Source organism: Ixodes scapularis, unplaced genomic scaffold (assembly GCF_016920785.2).
Source record: "Ixodes scapularis isolate PalLabHiFi unplaced genomic scaffold, ASM1692078v2 PGA_scaffold1__304_contigs__length_218370807, whole genome shotgun sequence".
Classification (NCBI taxonomy): Eukaryota; Metazoa; Arthropoda; class Arachnida; order Ixodida; family Ixodidae; genus Ixodes; species Ixodes scapularis.
The window spans coordinates 39,362,621-39,378,252 of NW_024609846.1; the positions used below are offsets into that span (position 1 = coordinate 39,362,621).

Consider the following 15,632-nt stretch of genomic DNA (forward strand, 5'->3'; position numbering starts at 1 on the left):
CTCGATAGGAGTCGGTAGCAACGGTAGTACTCAGCCCGGGAACAGAGCGCGAAGTCGCGTGTTGTGCGTCGGCACTCCCGTCGAAAAAGGCGAAATAAAGACACAAATACTATATATACATAAGAAATATCGCGCGCAGAAGAGAATAGAAACACTTGGAAGCAGTAAACATTACACTGCAATAGAAAAAATAGGTAAGAAAATTGAAAAACAGAGGGTTAAGAGGAGAAACAAATTGCGTTCTGGGGATATTTATACAGCGTGTAGCTGGTCAGCCATTTAAGGTTGCGACGAGTCACGCCCTGTAGATGAGCAATTTAGCCAGCGCAGTACAACCGCTAGCCTGGGGTATTTAACGTGCACCACGAAGTAGTGATACACGACCGCACGCCGGTACGATGCTCATCGAGATCGAAACGACAAGCGACAAGGCAATGCGATCTCAAGGCAGAGCGGCCAGCGATAGACAGTCTCTCCGAAAAATTCCTTGCGCGCGGGCCGGGACGCTTGGGAAAATTGCAAATCGTTTATTTCCAGCCTTGGACTTCGTGGATGGAGGCAGAGGCGAACGCCCGAAACCAACACCACCTAGACTATTTCAAGGCCTCCGCAGGCTCCCGTGATGTCATCGAAGTGAGATCGGCCTGGAAGCTGGCTTCACCCACTCTGTCAGGCTTTGTAATGCGAGTCTCGGCGCTGAATTTTCGGGAATGGAACACTGACAATACGTTTTACTTCAGAAAAGCACGCAGGAATTAAGACTTTGGTTCGAGCTAGTTGGTTCATGATTATTTCTAAGGTTAAAAGCGCAAAGCAATGACACAGAAGAAACGCAAACGAAACAGACTGACGCTCGTAGGACGTTTCAAGTCGTGTTTTGTATTTATTCTTCGAATTCTTACTTCCATGTCGCCTATGTCTACAAACATTTAACGAGCCCAGGACTCGCGCACGATTTTCGAACATATTAAATAACTAAATTAAAAGCAAGAGTCCTGGCGCCCCGATTTTCACATCCATTATTAAAACATCGCAACTGCTTTTCGGGGGTACAGATTTTCACTCTTTATTTTGCAGGAATGGCTAGACAAGTTTATGAAATAGGCTTGTAACACACATAACTACTTAGGCTTGTGACAAAATTTTTTTTTTCAGCAATAGCTTCCAAAAATGAACTGATAGGACATTCATACACAAAGTTCCTAACAAAAACATTAATACATCAACATTTGCAACAAAGCAAAGCAGAAACAAAATCCCCGAAGTTCCAAACAACATACAGCAATGTCTACAAAATACATTGCTTGCACAAATAGAAGAGAACAAAATACAGAAATAAGTCAGAACACATACACACACACAAAAAAAAAAAAAAACAATTGTGTAACAATAATTTCCAGGCAGCAGTCGAAATGATAGCAGACGCTATGCGCTTGTACGTAAAGCGTCTTCAGTTTCCGCTTTGCTGATTTGGCTTCAGCAGGCATGTTGTTTTCTCGTTTGACCAAGTTATTCAACAAAGTGTTGGCTGCCGCGCTTCGTACATAACCCATCACCACGTGAGGTAAATGACCGTTTTCACAGACGTCCAGATCTTTGTTATACACACCAAGGGGTGTTGTCAGGGACACAAGCAAATCTTGTTTTTCTTTTCACAAGAATAAAATTTTATGCCTACCTTTCGCTGCTCAATTTTTCCAGCCCAATATTCATTGTCAGCACGGCATTTACAACCACGGCCAACGGGAACTTTAGTTCCCCTCTTGTTACACTCGCAATGAGCTCTCCTGCCTCAATTTCAAGAGAGCGGTTGTCAACCGCAAGGTTCTTTTTACAGAATGGGCACATGAGCTTTTTCAGCGCAGCATGCGCACAATACCCAGCCATATATGTAATAGCTGGGAGCATGTGTTCCTTTTTTTCAACGTCAACTGCTGTCACTACAATATCAAACTGCTTCACGGCAGCATCCACCGCATCAGTGCGGGCACACAGTGAGATGTCGTTGAACTCGGGAAGCTCAAAAACCTTCTGCAATCTAAGTTTGTGTTCCGACGAGTCTTGTACACGTTACTAAAAAAAAAGTAATCGATTACAATTACTATTACTCTTGGCTTAAAATTATTCAATTAGATTACTTGATTACTCGACAGCAAAAGTAATTGGACATTACTTAAAGAAGTAATCGTTACTTTTCCGATTACTTTATTGTGTGAAGACACACCTTTACCGCTCATAACAATGAACTACTTCCAACCTATATTTCACATTTGCAGAAGTATTGAAAAAGAAAAACCGGTTCCCTCTTCGTGGTCGTTGCACCTTCACAATGCGGACACAAGCACAGAATTCGTTTGAAGACGTTTAATGGTTTGGGCGTTCGCCAGTGTGTGTGTGTGTGTGGGGGGGGGGGGGGGAGGGGGAGGAGCTTGAGCAAGGGTTGTCGCTCAAAGTTTGCGCCGCTCATTTTATTATTCACATGTCGATGAGCTCGCATGTTATACAAAAAGCAGCAGCTCCAGGGTTTGAAACGGATCATCTGTAGTATCCATTAGCGGAAGAGATCGCCCCGACCACTTCTCAACTCGAAAAATTGCTTGTCACAAAGACCACGTAGGGGAAATGGGGAAATATTTCAACTGCCTTTGTTATATTTTGCATCCGCTTTAGGCATTCTTCGGTTCTGGTTCTCCTACGGGCTGCGAGTAGGTACCCTAAGCAGGATTTTTTTTATTTTTTTTATTTCTGTGTGTGTGTGCATGAGGGGGCTAGTTTGAACGAAGTACTCACAAAACTACATTCTGCTTCCTCAAACGTCGCCCTGAATGGCCTTTGTCACGCACTGTGGCTTTCCTGGGGCTTCCCACTCCCAGTCCAAGCTCGAAATAAAAAAAAAAGGACATTCCACAGAAACTGTACATAGAAAGAGATTGACCTTGTTTCCTACAGCTCCTCAAAAGTATTTCTTTTTTTCCGTTCGAAAACAAAAAGTAAATTTTATTTTTGTCATTTCATAAAAAAGGGCGTGTGCCCGGGGGGGGGGGGGGGGGGGGGTGAGGGTCCCGTGGACAAATTGTAACGGTTACAAGTAATTTTATTACTTCAAAAAGTAATAAGATTACTCTTGTGAATACTGCCTAATAAAAGTGATCAACTGATTACAAAATTACTCCAAAAAGTAATCGATTACAAGTAATTTGATTACTTAAAATGCGTACGGTACAAGTCTGGTTCCGGCTCGTATATTTGGCGGATCGAGATGTGGAACTGTGCGCCGCTCTATTGTCGGTACCGTCCAAACCTATCTTCAAGGCAGTCAGACTGAAATTTACCAAGAAGGACATACTTGAAGCCGAGTTTTTCAATGCAGTAACGCGACACCTGAACTAACGCAAGCGATGTATGGCGAAGTGCATTGTGTGTCTCATTTGTGAGGTGGCCTGCATCATGCTTCAGGCTTTTCCAATAGTCTAGCCACTTGACTACTTTGTTAAGTAAATCAATTTGGGGGCAAGGCACAACCGTTATGGGCTCCTGAAGCTTGTCCCGAAGACACCGGTCCTTGTTTGGCGTTTTCACATTTACTGCGCACCACCACATAACGATAATGTTATTAAATTCAGTTGTGCCTTTGGCATGCTGCAGTGTTGCAGCCTTGGTGCTTCTAAGTGCTGCAACAGTAAGAATGTTAAGGATCTTCAGGACAAGCTTGACATTCTGTCGTTTCAAACTCGATGGTTTGAGTACTTTCAAGCATAATGTTGGAGCAAGTCGCACCAGCTCATTTCTCTCTCTCTCTCTAATGAAGCTCTACCAAGGCATTAAACGAAGCTGTCAGCACACGTGGTTGATCACCAGCAGCGTTAATATCGGGAAAAAACATGCACGTGCTGCTGTTTCGCTGGTTTAGCCAGTTATTCCGTACACACTTGAGCACGTGAACGGTATTCATAATAAAAAACAGGGACCTTGAATGGTCCGAAGGATGCTGGTAGACAGTCTGAACTTTCGGAGGTTGGGAAAAAAATGACATAGCCTTGCCATTGATAGAGTTATTGTCTGAAACTACTGCGATAATTTGAAGTCCAGTCTTCTCGAGATCATTTATCAGCTGACGAAGAAAGTCATGACACTGTTTTGCACCTATCTGTGCTACTGGCGGAATATGTACAACATTTTTGCTCGCTGACAAAAAGCTTTGAATCATGAACACATATGCTGTCTTTGCAGCAATTGTACTGTTTGTGGCCATTCCCACTACGGTTCCATCCTTATAGTCGAGGTATGGCTGCAGGTGGATTTCGTCCATGACTAGCGTTACAGTCTTCTCATGATCGTTCGCTGCAGCTGCAAGTCTTTTTGCATAGGTCAGAAATAGGGTACTTTGTTGCTCTGTACAAGGGTTGACACTGTACGACGCACAAACACGCCTAGTAGTTTCAGGATGGGGCAATTTGAGCTTTGACGTGCTCCGGATGAACCAATAAGCGTGTGGGGATATTGTAAACACGAGGCTTGAAAACACAAGCACGTCTGCAGGGTAATTCGGAGATTTGCTTAGAAGCGTGTGTACCTGCTGCATTAAGAAGGTCACAATTTCCATTTGCCACTCATGAGGGAAATTTTCTGATGACAGCTCCTCTAGAATTGCCACTGTCTTCTTTAAGACAATATCTAGTCGCTGCTGATCGTTAGAGGAGTTCTTGGCAAAACCATGCACCGCCTTTGAAGCTTTCTCTAGCTCTCTAATGTCAGACACATACAATGAAAAAATGAGAAGACCAACTTTGTCGAGCTGCAGGTCCCCAAATAACGCTTTCAATGAAAGATCTACAGAGACCGTCACTGAATAGCGCACAACTGGTGCATCTCGAGGAGCAGAGTTAAAAAAAAGCCCTTTCTTGTCAGTGACCAGCTTTGTTCAGAAATCGACCACCTGGAATTCCTTGAAACCAGCCACGAGGTCGCCAAAGCTGCGGATGCAATTGTTACTCTGTTCGCCTTCATAAGCTTCGTTGGAGCGCGTCAGTGCTTCTGCAGGGCCTCCCCTTCAAGCCGAGTGCGCTTTTCTTCAGGACCTTCGCGGGCAGCAGGAGGTGTGTTGCGGGACAAGTATGCAGGGCGGTTGGGGAAGATGCTAGGAGTAGCGCGGGGCTTCAGCCGCCTTAACTGAAGAGGAACTTCAAGCACTCGTCCAGTTTTTTCGTCCGTGTACTTTGTACTAATGGCGAAGTCACCCAGAGAAAAGTGCTTTTCAGAGACCAGTAGAAAGTGGAAAAATCTCAATATAGGTCAAGCGATTCGCGCACGGTACCACGACAATAAAATGGGAAGCGGTAAGCTACACGTCGCAATTATTCTAATGAACACTCGTATAGACACAAAACTACTTTCTGTTAGTATTCTGGCGCCGTCCTCTTAACCCGTTCGGAGCTATGCGCGAGAGCTTGAAAACTATTCCCCGTGTCAAGAAAGAAAACATGGACATTCCATCTGGTAAGATCACGAATCATTGCAATACCCCGAATAGCAAGGAAACATGCAACAACCACGAAAATTAAACAGCGGAAGAGGAATTTCTCACCACGCTGTACTTCGTTGGCGCGAAATCTTCGCGAGGTATTGGTTTTGTCCAAGCCGTTATTCGTTTCGCATCAGAAGGAAGGTGGTAAACACGCACTTTTGGCCCACTCACATAGTTTGAGTTACAGTTCGGGGCACAACAGCAGCCAAGTATGCCGCGTAACCCGAGAACAAACAAGAACAAAACAGAAAGCAGCACATCAACGCGAGCGGCCAGAATCAAATGGGGACGCCTTTTTCGGAGGTCGATACGGGGCAAAGCGAAGTAGCAGAGTACTAGTTTGACGACTGTGACGCCATGTCCGGTTTTAGAGAAATTAGAGCAATCTGCAGGTATATTGTTACCTTGACATCTTCACCTCTTCACTTCGCGCACTCTTCCGGAGTATGCTCCCAGCTCGTCCCTCGTTCCTCCGAAGTTAACGGATCGCCGCGGAGCATGTGGCGACAGGCCCACCAATGCTTTCACCGACCACGCGGCTCGCGCGGCCCGACCCGGACGCGTACATCTTCGACGCCTGGCAACACTCAAGCTCGGGGACATCACGTGACCCCTGCCTCCGCGGACGACTACAAAAGCCCACCACGCGGGACGGCCAGTTGGGGCACGACATCGCTCGAGAAACGATGCAAACCCTATCCTTTGTTCAGGTGTTGCTGACCGCTGGCATTGCTGCGACTTCGCCAACCTCGCCCGGAAATCTTCTCCACGACCCGCTAACACGGGATGACTCACGGATCGCCGCGGAGCATGTGGCGACAGGCCCACCAATGCTTTCACCGACCACGCGGCTCGCGCGGCCCGACCTGGACGCGTACATCTTCGACGCCTGGCAACACTCAAGCTCGGGGACATCACGTGACCCCTGCCTCCGCGGACGACTACAAAAGCCCACCACGCGGGACGGCCAGTAGGGGCACGACATCGCTCGAGAAACGATGCAAACCCTATCCTTTGTTCAGGTTGGTCCCCTTTCTAATGCCGCCTGTTATCGTAGTAACGATTTGTGTTTGATGGCGATGTCGTGCCCCTACGACCTCCCTGACTGTCGTAAGCATGTGCTCGCGTTCCTTGTCAAGTGCATTCATGTTCGCTATTTGTCCCTTTTACTACTGCAAATGTCGGGTGACATTGAGACAAACCCAGGCCCCACTATGGAGGAGCAGTTAGGTAGTATTCTTGAAATTATCACCAGGATTGAAAAGAGCCAGAACGATGTGCTTGCCGAGCTTGGGCGGGTTAAGAGCGCTCAAAAGTCCACCGACGAAAATGTGAGTGCACTTTCCGATAGAGTTACAGCTCTCGAGGCCCAGTTTGCCGCAGCGAAGGCCTCTCCCATCCGCAACGTTCTTGACCATGAGGCCTCAGGCGGTATTGTGTCGGAACTTTACAAGGTTAATTCGCGATGCGACGACACAGAGAATAGACTGCGGAGGTCAAATCTGCTGTTTTTTTGGCATTCCGGACTCGCAGACCGAAACATGGACCCAGTCGGAGGAGAAGGTAATCCGGCTTTGTGCACAAAACCTAGGCGTCGAGATAAGCCCCGAAAACCTTGAACGCTCCCACCGGCTGGGAAAGTTCTCGGCTAACAAAAACCGAGCGATTATCGTGAGATTCTTGCGCTTCAAGGACAAGCAGAACGTTTTGTTCTCTGGAGGTAAACTGAAGGAAACTCAGTACGCGGTGCTGGGGACCTCTCGCTTTCAGTACGCACGGCTCGCACTAAACTCTTTAATTATGGCAAATCACTGAACTCCCTTTTCAAAATTCGCTTTGACAAACTGTACGTCAATGACAGGTGTTTCCAGTATGACTCTACGACCGACTCCGTCACAGAGATTCCTAGATAGCAGCGAGGACCTCTCTCTGATCGGTCACCGCCGCCCACTACTACGCGACGTATAAAGACTTCGAATCATACAGTCACATTCACTAATATCCGTAGCCTCCTTACCAAACGTGAGGAGCTCAGTGGTTTTATTCAAGATAATAATTCTGACATTGTCATTGTTACAGAAACGTGGTTAAAGCCTGAGATAAGTGACAGCGAAATTTCACCCCCTAACTTAATGTTTAATATTTACCGATGTGATCGGTCCGCACAGAGAGGAGGTGGTGTGCTAATAGCGGTAAAAAAATGCATTTCTTCCTTTCATATTACTACCAGCTCCAATATCGAGGCTACTTTTGTTTGTGTTACATCGTCCTGCACAAAAACTATTATCGGTGTCTGCTACCAACATCCGAATTATACCGGCATGTTTTGCCACGAGCTTCATTCTCTGCTGCTTGAAATCAATGAGCGGTACCCAAGATCAAATGTCTTAGTCTTTGGCGACTTTAACTTCCCTAACATAGATTGGTTTAGTCTAACAACTAGTGGGTCCAGTGAAGCCAGGGATTTTCTCGATCTATGCTTAAACCATAATCTCACCCAAGTCGTCGACAAACCTACACGTGAAGACAACATCCTTGATCTTATTCTAACGACGTCCCCAGACCTGGTGACATCCACTAGCCAAAGCAAAGGTTTTAGCGACCACAATCTGCTGACCGTGGAGTTATCTTTACCCATCCATTATAGAAACCCATCCTCAAAAATGATCAAGGACTACTCCAAAGCCAATTTCGACGCAATGAACAGCAATCTTTCTGCATATCTTCCTTTGTATACCGCCAGTTTTTACTCTAGGACCATAGAACAGAACTGGTTACTTTTTAAGAATAAGTTAAATAATCTCGTTGACCTGTTTGTACCCTCCGTACATATTCGGAGCGATGATTGCAACCCATGGTATAACAAAGCATTAAGGTCCCTCAAAAATAAAAAAAGCGATTGTTTAGAAGAGCAAGGCATCTAGACTGCGACGCTGCCTGGGATGCATACTTTTTGTGCCTTAAGACCTACACTCGGAACCTTCGTCTGGCTAAACACAAGTTCTTTTTTGAGGATCTTTTTGGTATCCTGCGTAACAACCCTAAAAAATTCTGGAAGATAATATCCCCCAACTCTCGCTCCTCCTCTATCCAGCTAACCGACGAGGACGGGTCCCCGATATCTGAAGCGGACTGTGCCACAGTATTAAACGACTATTTTTCGTCTGTGTTTACATTAGAAGACGCCGACGTCCCTATATTGGCAGCACTACCGTACGAGTCAATGGAACCTATTGAGATCTCATGCGCTGGAATAGCGAAACTCCTTGACAACTTGAAATTGACATCCTCTGGAGGACCTGACGACATCACCACCAAAATTCTTCATTACACCAAAGCAATATCCAGTGAATTTCTCTACTTAATATTCTCGCAGTCCTTATCGCAGGGATGCCTACCATCCGACTGGAAACTGGGTAAGGTCGTTCCGGTCTTTAAAAATGGGGATCGTTCTTCCGCTTCGAATTACCGCCCTATATCTCTAACCTGCGTTGCCTCAAAACTCCTAGAGCATATTATCTACTCAAACGTTGTATCTCATCTTGAGAGTAATAACTTCTTTTACAACAAGCAACACGGTTTTCGTAAGGGACTGTCCTGTGAGACGCAACTCGTAGAATTCACCCACGAGTTATACACTAATTTTGAATCCAACTACCAAACTGATGCCCTATTTTTAGACTTTTCAAAGGCTTTCGACCGCGTTGCTCATTGTCGCCTGCTTGCCAAACTTTCATGCCTCGGAATTGACCCTCTCATTCTCTCCTGGATCCAGGATTTCCTCTCCTCTCGCGCTCAATTCACCACAATTAATAGTTCCTCATCCGCCCGCGCTGAGGTTACTTCGGGAGTTCCCCAGGGCTCGGTTCTTGGTCCCCTACTTTTTCTGATCTTTATTAATGACATTCCAGGCAAAATTTCCTCTAACATCCGCCTTTTCGCAGACGACTGCGTCCTATACCGAAGAATAGCTTCTTTTGAAGACCATCTTTTACTTCAAAGAGACCTGGACGAAGTCCAGGCATGGTGCACCAGGTGGTTAATGACGCTAAACAAATCTAAATGCAAGTTAGTCCAGTTTTCACGAAAACGGCAAGCATCTCAGTTCTTGTACAAGTTAGAAAATAACTTAGTCGAAGCCGTCCCGTCCTATAAATACCTCGGTGTGACTTACCTGGAACGCTCTTACCTGGAACTAACGCTCTTACCTGGAACTAACGATCTTACCTGGAACGCTCACATCGAACTTATATGCGCCGAGGCGTCTCGCTGCCTCGGTTACATAAGACGGAACCTGAAATCGGCTCCCCCATTCGTGCGAAAATTGGCTTATGAGACATACATTCGACCCAAATTAGAATATGCTGCGGCCATTTGGAGCCCTCACCAAATATACTTGTTAAATCATCTCGAGGCAGTCCAGAACCGCGCTGCCAGGTTTATTTTGAAGAAATACGATTGGTCGGTTAGTGTATCCGCGCTGAAGTGCGAACTGAAGCTTCCTTTACTAAACGTCCGCCGTAAGACAGCGCGACTCTGTCTCTTTCAGAAAATTTATTACTACCTCCCTGCGCTCCGGGACCCGCTCCTCCTACCCCCGAGGCGATCTTAATCGCGGCTAAATCACCCGTGTCACGTTTCCCGCATCTCAGGCAGCACAACCTATTTTAACTCCTCCTTCTTCCCTCGTACTATTGTAGACTGGAACGACCTCCCCTCACTTATTGTGACCCAGACGGATTCCACCGCATTTCGCAACGCTCTTTGTGCTTCTGAAATTGGAAAACAGCGCGCAAAAAGACGAAGACGACGAGAGAAGAGCACAGGACAAGCGCTGACTATCAACTGAAGTTTTATTAAAAAAGGCTCAAGCAAGAAAACACCACACAGTCAACCAACGCCGAAACAACCAATGGCGTGTCGCTCACCAGTCATCTATAAAATCTATCTCTTTTTTGTGAAGATAAACAGAAGGTTGGCTGACGCAGTGCCCCGCGCCAGCTTTTTCGATGGCATGCGCCTCCAGCACCTCTCTTTGCACTTTTGTGCGCCCCCTGCCAATGATTAAGGTATTTTGGAAGACGGGGTGACACTGGCAGTCTCTGCAATGTACTTGTCACTTGTACGTACATCTTTGTGCTCATTTCTGTTAGTCCCACTGTGCCTTTTTTATTTGTTTGTTTGTTTGTTTTGTGCTTTACTGGCTGTATCAATGTTTTCATATCCTTACATCCCCATGTACCCAGACTAATTTGTGTATTGCCGTTGCTCGTGGCGATGCCACGTTGTTTTGCAGCACCCCATGTATTCGCATATATCGTTGTTACTATTTTATACTCTCGTGTTATGTACCCCCCTTATGTAATGCCCTCAACGAGGGCCTTTAAGGGAACTTGAATAAATAATATAGTGTTCATACAGGATAAAAGCACGTTCTTCATCAAGAAGACTCGCGCCGTCGGAGCAATTCCTACCACCGACAGACAAGAAGGCCATGCGAAGATTCCTTGAACTATGTGCAAACTATCGGCGTTTCGTTGGGGATTTCGCCAGGATTTCCGCACCGTTCACAAACCTCGCGAAGGACGCCGAGAAGTTCGAATAGGCCGAGGAGCAGCAGCAGGCATTCTACGAGCTATAGCGACGACTCCAGACTCCTCCGGTTCTTGGACAGTTCGATCAGGATGCGGAAACTGAGATTCACACGGACGCAAGTAACGAAGGATTTGTAGCGGTACTGGTTCAAGTGCAAGAAGGCACAGAGCGCGTCATCGCCTACGGAAATCGGGGACTGTCCAAGGTGGAGAGGAATTACTCCACGGCTGAAAAAGAATGTATTACCGCCGTCTCGGCAATCACGAAATTTCGCCCGTACTTCTAAGGGAGCCCGTTCCGCGTTGTCAGTGACCACCACTCGCTCTGCTGGCTTGCGAATGTCAAGGACTTTTCAGGACGGCTAGTTCTATGAAGTCTCTGACTACAAGAGTTCAACATGACCGTGGTCTACAAGTCATTCCGCAAGCACACCCACGCCGACTGGCTGCCTAGAGCCCCAGTCGAGACACCTCCCGGCAGCAGCGACGGCGATGACGACGAGTGCATCCAAGGCGCACTGAACACCGACGACCTTGCACGACGTCAACGAGACGATCCGCTGCTGCTCGCCCTAAAAGAGCTCCTGGAAGGGCGCGGGAGTACCATGCTACTTGTTTTCTCACAAGCCCTGCCGACCTTCACCATTCGACATGGTGTACTCTATAGAAAGACCTTAGGAGACAACAGCTCGCCATGGCTGTTGGTAATCCCGACCGACCTTCGAGAGGAGATCTTTCAAGCCTGCCACGGCGACCCGACGTCCGGACAAATTGGTTACAGTCCGACACTGGCACGTATACGTAAAAAGTATTAGTCGCCCAAGCTTCCCAAAACCGTCCACCTATACACTCGATCATGACACGAGTGCCAGTTTATATATTTATGTAGAATAGCGCAAACACAAATATGGGAAAAAGAACGGGAGAGGGCAGAGTGGTAACTTGCCTTTAGATTTTTTACTATACGCAGCAAAAGAAAACAGAAGAAAACACCGCATTCTACTGCCTTGAATGAGTATCCACCTGCCTGCCCAAGCCTGTGCCCTGGTAGCTCAAAGGCTTGCACGTGCAGAGGCCAGATTGTTAACTTCAGGATATCCATTTCCTTTCTCGCCAACGTCACTGATGGTTATTGATGCGGTCTGTCTTCCAGATGTTAGACGTAAAATTACTTGAGTACCCTAAAGGTCGTTTTTTTTATGCCTTCACGAGATGCTTGTGTTCTGCAGCACAGTTGACACACAGATTCCTCACAGGGGATCGGTAGGCGTCCCCCGAGTATAACTCGCAAAGAGTAGCTTAAACTACGAAGCCTGTCGTTCACACACCGTCTAGTTAACCTGACTTAGCTGATGCAGCACGAGCCGTGTCTACATCTGGCAGTACCTACATATTACTCTTTTTCTAGTGTAATTCAGGTAAATGTTTTGGGTGCTAAAAATAGCACTCAAACCCAAAAACGGCTGCCAAAGTTTTTTTTTTTTTTTTTTTTTTTTTTTCAATTGTGAGGCACCCTGTACCGTTATGAATTGACCATGTCTCCTTTCCACCTGTTGGGTTTTGTTGCCAGTAAATATTTTTGCTATATAGACAGAGTACATGACACGTCTGACATTGGGTCAGACGGATACCCTGATTTTGTGATCCTGTCTGCTTGTTTTCAAAAGGTGTCCTGCAGAGTGTAAATTCACGACGTCTTGAGTTCGGCGCGAAGACACGATAGAGCACCACCCCTTTTAATTACTCTGGATTGGAACGACCTATATTCGAGAATAGCTTATTTTGAGAGGGAAGTATAAGGACACCTACCGCTACCACTGTAAGAAATGCCCGTGGAAAACCGTGCTTCCAGAACACAGCTACCTTTGGCAGGCAGAAGTACAAAATCCCCGATTTACTCGAGGCGTACTACATCTACGTCAATAGGACAGACTGAATCAGTGAAATATCAGTGGCGTTATCGAACAAGAAAATAGATGTCACAAGCCTGACATTTCGCACCCCCCCCCCCTCCCCCTTTCCCCCCCGGTGTAGGGTGATCAGCGTTCAGGGGCGAGCCCGCCCCTCCATGTAGGGTGATCGGCGTTCAGGGGCAGGGTGTTGGATGCACGTGCCAACGTGTTGACTTGAGGTGTCTTCTTGTTTCTCTATCATTCTGGCTTTTAGTAAAATTCATAGTTGCGAGTTTGATTTAGGCCCTCTCCCGTTCTGCTTTCTATATTTGTGTCCGCGCTATCATAAATATATATACAATTTTTTTTATAGACAAAAATGCATACTTTCAAGGCGGGTTAAAACGTACCAATTTCTCTATCTTGTTTCGTTCAAAGGATGTTAAATTTTCTATCAACATATATATACAACGTGTCTTAGCAAATCATGGTCTGGATAAGATGGCAATTCGTTCATTCACAGTTGCGGTACGGGATTAAACTACGCATACACACAAGCAGCTTTCACAAAACAAAAGTATATCTTTAGAAAGAGGCAGAAACCAGACTCAGCTAGCTTTATATTGTGGTAAATACGCAAATTTGACGAAAAACAAAAAAACGAAAATTGCCCAAACAGTGATATGCATTTCTTGTGCCAGGGATTTTTTTCCCCGTCAAATTTGCGTTGTTCCCATCCTGTAAGATGATCAACTAACTCGCTCAATTTTATGACTCGTTGAACTTCATTCGTTATGCACCGCGCCCTATTCTGTTTCAGCGCTGTGTCTGTGCACTTCTTGTTTCTTTTCCTTTGTCTAATTTCCGCTGCTCCACTCATGTAGGATTATTAACCAACTCCTCCAAGTTTCGGACTTGTTAAACCTCAGCTATCCTTCTCATATACCAGGGGTCGGCAAAGTTTTGCTGCAGTAGGACAAATCGCCGCAAAGCGGAGGCGTATCAGGCCGGACGCGGAAATGGAGATTGGAAATTGAGATCTTCTAGATTATCGGAGAAGCGTTGGAAGCGTATCCTCTCAATCATGCATGCGGCAATATATTTACAATCCCTCTGCAGAAAAATCGTAAAAAACAGCATGGTGCAGGGTTTTCGGGTAGGGTCATCTTGCGCGAATGAGTTTTGTAAAACAACTACTTATATCGTTGTTCCCATATTCGTTATATCACTAATTGCCTTTTACACCACGGCGGAAATGTCGTATGTACTTGATTACAAGGGTTAAACTCATGTGAATACCACCAAAAAGCAAAACATTCTTTTTATGCTTTCATTAAAGAACCGAACCAGTGAAAGAATGGCCTGAATTCCGAGGCATCAAAAGAATGGTGGTCAATGGACAGTAGACTTTCTAGGACCGTTGAAACATTTACACGCGCTTTTGGGTTACGTGGTCATACAGTTTTTTTTTTTGTTTTTTCTGAGATATTTCGAAAAGAAGACTAAAACTATTTTGGAATTTAGGAAATAGTTTTTGACATTGACTATTCTCCAACCATCTGGATAGCGTGGTCGGTTCATTTGCAGTTTTAGGAATTTACAGCGTCGGGAAAATAAGGAAAGCCAATACCGAAGAAGGGTTACCAATCCCTAATAAGTAAATTTTAAGTAAATCGTGATCACAGTGGGGCAACGGATGCTTAGCGTTTCTGAAGACGAAGAGTGGGAAGAAGTGGTGAGAAATCTAAGTTAGTCACCCGACATAATAGAGGTCAAGCTGACTAGAGAGAGATCACAATGGAGTTGTTTATTTTGCTGAATTTATAAAAAGCAGTAAAAGCGTAGCTGACATTCCCTAGAATTAGTCTCATATTTTGACGTAATGTATTACGCTTTTTTTAACCATGTGTAATGATGATTTTTTGATTTGGCCATTGGTACATATTAAACATATTAAATAATTATATATAAAATGAAAAATACTCTTGATAAAAAAAATGTCCCTGCAACGCGCAATTCGCGTAACGAATGTCGATGAAACGTTAATTCCGACGAAACGTGTGTTTACGAAAAGTTTATACGCGAAAGGGTGGCCGTGGAAAGTGCTATCACCAAACGCAAGGAGAATAAAAAATTCAGTATTCTACCTGCAGTCGAGACATGATTTCAGACAGCCAATGGCTGGTGACTGCTGGTAGAATTCGGGAAAATTTTTCTTCCGGCTACCAGGAGATAGACACTGCCTAAGTCAAGAGGTAATCCGGAAAAGTACCAGTAGAAGAACGATATATCGTCGCGAAGTAAGTTGCAGCGCACTTACGTTGATGATGCCGGACTTGAAAGATATAATCGGGATATATGTTGACAAGGGCACAGCAGAACAGTCACTCAAAGACAAAAACGAGAAGGAAGGTGTCCGCGAACATTCAACATAATGTATCACAAGCTGCATTTTCGAACCGCACACTAAACGTACCACGAGAATCGTTTGGTCGTCTCTGAAAAAAATCGCTTGTTGCCGATTTATGGGTAGGACTTTTTCAACGAAATACTTTTCTTTAAACTGCTGAGCTTGAGATAGGAGAGACACCTTGCCACATATACCCTACCAAAACTTCAGTC

At 45.5% G+C, this 15,632-nt stretch overlaps 1 pseudogene; it reads right to left on the reverse strand.

Moving 5' to 3' along the window:
• Positions 1 to 5,936, reverse strand: part of LOC115317929 — a 29,553-nt pseudogene extending 23,617 nt beyond the window's left edge.
• Between the last annotated feature and the right edge of the window lie 9,696 nt (positions 5,937 to 15,632).